At 39.3% G+C, this 6,836-nt stretch overlaps 1 long non-coding RNA gene across 1 annotated transcript; it reads right to left on the bottom strand.

Moving 5' to 3' along the window:
• Window positions 1-279: 279 nt before the first annotated feature.
• LOC106034151 (uncharacterized) lies at window positions 280-5,926 on the bottom strand. The gene is made up of 3 exons (XR_001205830.3): window positions 5,855-5,926; window positions 2,936-3,101; window positions 280-711 (listed from the first exon to the last, which is right to left on the bottom strand). It is a non-coding gene; the product is annotated as an uncharacterized lncRNA (long non-coding RNA).
• Window positions 5,927-6,836: the final 910 nt, after the last annotated feature.

The following is a 6,836-nucleotide window of genomic DNA, read 5'->3' as shown; positions in this document are numbered from 1 at the left end:
AGGGCATGAAGAACTAATTTGAATTTCTTTGCACTCATGGTGCAAAATATACTGTAGGCCTTGTTTCGTTACTGCACAGACTTCAGTATAATCTCCTGTCCCTCATTTTCTTCAGTAGTGTTTTGGTCAACGAAGGTAGAGGGAAAGGTAGGAATTATGTAGTATATTCTTTTTTTTTTTTTTTTTTTCCAGAACTGAAACATTGTATCTATACTTTTTAGTAGCTTTAAACTGGAATAGGAAAAAAGGAACATCATGGGCTACATTTAATTAACCAGATAGTTTGGCTGAAGTAGACAAAAACAAACATATACTTTTAAAAACTCTCATCAGGAGACAAGGAAGATTCTGTTTTAATTTAAGGGTTTAATTAAAAAACAAACAAACCAAAACCAAAACAAAAACAAACAAAAAAAAACACTGTTCCTAAATTTACATTGCATTTTGCAGAATATTTGCAAAGGATAAAAAGCAAGCTAAGTATTTTCATAAAAAAACATTTCATTTGAAACAACATATTTTCAAATTATTTTCATTTCTGATTCATGAATAACAATTACAATGTTATTATTATTAGCCATACCTAAGAATGACATATGAACGTGGCTATCTTCATATACGCCTCACTGGTGTAGCCAGACTCTGAGAAGAGTGGGACTGTGAAAGAACAAGGAGACAAGATCCAACACACAAGCTGGGACATGGTAAATTCTGTTTAGATATTAGGAAAACAAAACAAAAAAACATTTTTTCATCAGAAGGGTGGTCAAAAATTGTAACAGGTTGCTCAGAAGATTATAGGAAATATTCATCCTTGGAGATATTCAAAATACACCCTGGAAAAGCCCCCGAGAGCCTGATTTAATAGGATCCTGCTTTGAGCAGGAGGTTAGACCAGGTGACCTACATAAGTTCCTTCCAAACTCAACTCTTCTGTTATTTCTCTTGGTCATGTCACAGTGTTGCTGATCATAGGTAGCAAATCAGTTTAAGTGCTGTGTTTCCAGAATCACAACATCCTGTTCTCATCCACCAGCTGTCACCTCTTAAGCTGTGACAGAAGACTCAGCGGATAATAACAGGGTTGTCCCACAGCCTCTTTCTCCAGTCCTGCACATTCCAGAGCCACAATATGGCTCCAGAAACTCAGAGCTGTCTAACACAATGAATACACAATGAAGAGCATGTTCACACAATGAATATACTAAGGCCATATCCAAAACTCAGTTCATCTACAGACAGAGATCTTCCATATACACCTTCACAGCTTAGGCAACTCCTCTCCATGTGTAGGCAAAAAACTTGTCAGAAGAGTACTCTGGCCATGAACTGTGACTTTTAGGTGCTACAATCAGGGCTAAAAGTAAGTGTAATCTCATTTTTCTAATATTCAGCCTCCCTATTCTTGTCTTCATTGGCACACTTCTGCCCATATGTTGAAGGCTGAAAAACATTTGTCACACACAAATTTTGCTTCTTCATTTTCCATATGGCATGATGTTCCCTAGACCCCAATCCTTAAGGAATAATACTGTGCTCATTTTGGTCTCAAATTTTATTTGAAATGAGCAGAAATTTCTACAATTAAGACCATGATGGAATAAATAAATGAAATGATAGTGTTTCTAAACAGAAAGCCTATATAATTTTTAGATCTGTGTGATCTTTCAATCTAGGGAGGCCCAAATAATTGTATTGGAACTAGTCTACCAAAAAGGCTTCAGACTCAGTTTAAGATCAGCTAAATCTTGGGTGCCTTGCTGCCTGGGATAAAACTAGGCATTCACAAACTTTCTAATATGGATGGGTAAGGGATGGGCACCTTAGAAAACCTGTTAAAAAAAAAAAAAATTAGAGAGAAGCTGCCAAAACTAGCAAAGAGAAAATCCCTCAATTTCTCCTCACTGTGGTTTGTGTTTTGATTTCTACCTCCTTTCTCTCTCTCTCTTCCTTCCTTCCTTTCCTTCCTTCTTTCTCTCCTTCCTTTCATTCTTTCTCTCTCTTTCCTTCTTTCTCTCTCTCTCTCTCTCTCCCTCTCTCTTTCTCTTTTCCTATCTTCCTTCCTTCCTTCCTTTCTTCCTTCCTTCCGGAAAAATTAATTACTGCTTATTTCTAAAAATCTGCCAGTTTGGGCCATGCCAGTGTGACAGGCAAGTATATGTCTGAGAATCCCTTTGGGGTTTAACCACTGTTATTTTCAGACTTTGTATAATTGTGCATTTTACCAGTGTCAGAAACATATGACTTGACAGCATTTAGATGCTGCAAGTACAAGGTAGCCAAAGGAAACAATCTGTGAATTTCTATGGATGCATATTGTGGTCATGAGGTTTATTCAGATAATTATTAGTAAGAGATAAAAAAGAGTAACTTTTTTTTTCTGTAAAGTCTCATTAGCCCACAGTGCAGAACAATTGGAAAACAGATGTCAGCAAACCATGAATCTGACTTTGCATTCATAAGATTAAGTTTAAAAGAAGAAAAGGGCACTGCTTGCCTTCAGTCAGTACGGTTCACTTGGTTCACATTTTCTGTACACCTGTGACCAAAGAAATTTTATTTTCTTAAATGAAAGCTGAGAATCCCACTTAACCACATCATTTTGCAAGCTGGATATGGAACACTTAATCCTTTCCTTCTAAGTATTTTCATAGGCTTTTACATGATGGTCCTGTTCCTCAAAGTAATCTCCTGTAGTTTTTGCCTAATGTATTGACTGTAATTGAGCTAGACCACCTTATATCTGTTCCCAAATCTCATCTTCAAAGCAAAATTTTTGTTTAATCTTTCCTCGCAGATTTGCTAACTGACCATTTTTAGTCTTATGTCATGTTCTTTAACTGTTCATATTCTTTCTGTTCAGGATGAATTATTCATCATTTGGACACACTCCAAAATGCACAGAAACATTTTAAAGATTGAAGATAGTTCATACCATTAAAGGTAGCCATCTTTGGAAAGCATGCTTTTCTTTTCTGACTCTGCCTTTCCTGTAGAAAATGCTTTCATCTTTCAGATTCTTTTCCCTGAGTATGGTCTTCATTCCTCATGAAATTACCCAGTCATTGCTCCCCACCACAAGCATGTGGTCCCACGTTGGTCTGGAACATATAGAGGGTTATTGTATTACATGGTTATTTGTGACCTGTAAAATTGATACCAAGTTTATTATAGTGCAGCTGACTTGGTTTCAGATTTCAGACGTTATTAATCATAACAGAAAAGAGTGTAACAGCAGGAGCATGTCTGATGGAGGAGACTTTAGACTGTGATTAGTCCTATATGTAGGTTGAAAAACAGTTAACACTATCCATATTTTAAACTGAGTTCCTTACTTGTGACATCTTTTAAGGCTTCTAAACATACAAGAAGAATTATGCCCTTGGAAGCTTAGCATTACTTTTATCAGTGAAATAATAAAAATAAAAAGGCAAATAAAGCTCAAGATAGACAGAAAAAAAAGGAAAAATCCTAGTTCAGGACTTCCTCAATGTTTGTACTAATTGTTGAAATAGCTTCACAAAAGGGAGTTCTGTGAAATACTAAAGGATAAATTCTGATTAAAGTTACCATAGGATAAACTGTAATTATTCCCATGACACGAACAAACAGACGTAAATGTAAATAGAATCCAAATTTAGGTGAAATCGGTTGCCTAGAGAGGCAACCACTCTAACAGGTCCATGTCCTTGTGCTGGGGACCCCAGAGCTGAACACAGGTCTCCAGGTGGGGTCTCAACGAGAGCAGAGCAGAGGGGGACAATCCCCTCCCTCACCCTGCTGGCCACACTGCTTTTGATGCAGCCCAGGATAAGGCTGGCTTTCTGGGCTGCAAGTGCACATTGTTGGCTTATGTTAAGCTTCTCAACAACCAACACACCCAGTTCCTTCTCCTTTTGGCTGCTTCCAGTCCATTCTCCGATATGTGCACAATCAACCAAAAATATAATCTTAGTTTAGCAAGCTATTAATCACTTATCAGGGATCTGTTACAGCAAGGAATCTCTCATGAGGAGTAAGGGATCTCTGCAGCAGGTGTGAGAGGCATCCCAGCTCAAGGGGAGATTTACTCTATAGAATTTCATAGAATGGCTTGGGTTGGAAGAGACCTTAAAGATCATTTAGTTCCAACCCATCCTGCCATGGGCAGGGATGCCACCCACTAGATCAGGTTGCCCAGGGCCTCATCCACCCTGGCCTTGAACACCTCCAGGGATGGGGCATCCACAGCTTCTCTGGGCAACCTGTGCCAGGGCCTCACCACTCTCTGAATGATCCTATTGTGCAGCCAGCTGCCACGCAGAAGACCTCAAAGGGCTCTTGGCCTGCTCACTATTCATGGGGCAAAATGATGGACTAATAGTCATATTGAGTTTTTTGTTTGTTTGTTTGTTTGTTTGGTGCATGCTCTGTTGGCCTGCAACTGCTGAGCAAGAAGTCTGTCTGACAGTTTCTCCAGTACCAAGTTAGAGCTGATATTGTGGTCACCATGTGCCTGAGCAAGGCCTTGTGTGTAGCCAGGACACTGGTTGCTATCTGACTGATCAAGGCCTTGCAAGCAACAGTCATTATTTGAGCAAGGCAATGGCCAGACTGAAGGTGTAGGTGGTGGTGGGCAGAAGCACACCATCACAGAGACTCACCAGACACTTACAGAGGTAGTTCTAACTTCTAATTATAATATTAAAGATGACAATTTTGAAAAGAGACAACTTTTTATGCCTCAAAAGCACAGGCTAGCAGAAAGACAGAAAAACTTTCCCCCTGGGCAGATACCTTTAAAGCTGCTTGCTTGAAGCTTGCTTTGAAATCTGCAGTATCAGCCGTTCCTGCAATCTACGCAGAGACAAAAGATGTTGCACTCGCTATTATGCTGCTATGCCTTTTTTTGAAGGGGTCGCTGTAAAGAGCTTCTGCATACTATGGACCGGGACAGGTGATTTGCCACAGAAAAGGTTTGGTGCTTTTAAGCATGTACTTAATTTCAAGCCTGAGATTAGTCTTACTGAAGGCAGGAGGCACCCTTTTACAGAGTAGTTAAACGTTTTATTGAAGAGGCCTGAGCTTTGCAGCCTTCCTGCAAACACAAACATTAGGCCAAATTTATAGAGTGAATCATTAAAAATTATTTGCTCAGCTCTCTTCAAGAGCTCAAAGACAATGTGTTGACACTACAAACAGAGGAGTGAAGGAAAACAAAACATAACCATTTATACAGTGTTTCTTTACTCTGTCAGATCCTCCAGACTGTAGAAGCTCTTAGAAACTGCCAATTTATTTTAGGGGTGTGCAGGGATATTCAGCACTGATAGCAAATAATTTTGCATAAAGCTTAAAACTCCAGTACATACAGTAAGGCTAAATCCCCAGAGTGCTTCTCAGCTTTGAACAGTGCTGCTTTGGAAAAGAAGTGATTGTATATGCAAGAGGAAATCAGAAATAAAACCCATCTATGCTGAAAAATGGAATACCAAATGTGGAGATAAATAATATGCTGCTTCAAAGTAAGTCTTGCCACACAAATCCTATAATCGCTGTGAGAAAAAGGGATTATGTAAATATATTTAGTGATTAGCAAAATTACATATTCATAATTATTTAATTTCATTATCTACTGAAACTTACACAAATAAATACCTACTATACCTGCATTTTTCCCATCTGTCACTTTTGACAATTACTATCTACAAGCTAGACAATGTATGGCCCAGATGATGAGCTAGATTTTGTTTAGCAAACATTTATCATGTAGTACCATAAATTATTTCAGAGCAGAAAGGACAAACTGATGATTGAAGTCCATGAATAAGTATTGAGAAATCTTGGCACTGTTGTCATTTGGTTGGTTACTCACAGAAAGTCAGTTATTTTTGTGTCTCGTTTTTGGGGCATGCAAAATGGGCTGATTGCCTGGCCAGGGGTCCCCTTGGTCAAAATTTGTTGCATCACAAATGGGAGTATGACACCAGCAAGAGCTGGGAGCAGCTGGAAAAGGGGAAGAAGGCTGTAAGGTATGGCAGAAATGACAGCTGTAACATGCGTAGCCAGGTAGCCAAGGCCAGAAAGTAAAAGAGACAGTTTTGCCCCTTTCTCCCATCCCAAGAAAAGGAAAGGGAATCTGAAGTCCAAGAGGCACTCTCTGGTAAGGCTACATGGAGAGAAATAAAAAATGAGTGATAGACAGGACTAATCATCTTGGATCACACGGATCAGTGTGGGAAAGATTGGTTTCTATTAAGAAGGGGATTCCAAAGCAGAGAAAGAAGTATAGTAGTAATTGTGTATAAAAATCCAGGTCAATTAACTCTGTCTAGGTGTGTATAGGTTGAGTAGTTATCCTAAGAGGAGGGCAACAACATGCAGTACTGGGATGCAAATTACAGAGTCACAGAATGGTTGAAGTCAAAGGGATGTCTGAAGGTTATCTGGTCCAACCTCCTTGCTCAAGCTGGACCACCTACAGTATGTTGCCCAGAACCATGACCAGATGGCTTTTGAATATCTCGAAAGAGGACTCCGCAGCCTCTCTGGGTAACCTGTGCTAGTGCTAAACATACAACCTGAAGGCGAAGAGACTTTATATAAGAATCCTTCCCGAGAGGACAGAAAATAAGGAAACTACTTGAAATCTGTGAGATGGGAGACTGCCTTAATTCTCAATATAACACAAATACATACATGTTATTTGGATACAAAATAAATAACACTGCTCTCTGGTAGCCACAGCAGCTACCAGAGCAAAGCAAGGAATGGTGCAAGACAGAATATGCAGTAAAAAGAAGAGCATAACAGGGAGGGGAATAGTATGCAGCAAGGGGGAGCAGGTAGCTTGCATC

The sequence above is a fragment of the Anser cygnoides genome, chromosome 1 (genome assembly GCF_040182565.1).
Source record: "Anser cygnoides isolate HZ-2024a breed goose chromosome 1, Taihu_goose_T2T_genome, whole genome shotgun sequence".
Lineage (NCBI taxonomy): Eukaryota > Metazoa > Chordata > Aves > Anseriformes > Anatidae > Anser > Anser cygnoides.
The sequence above is the reverse complement of the archived record's forward strand: the minus strand, read 5'-3'. Positions and strand labels throughout refer to the sequence as shown.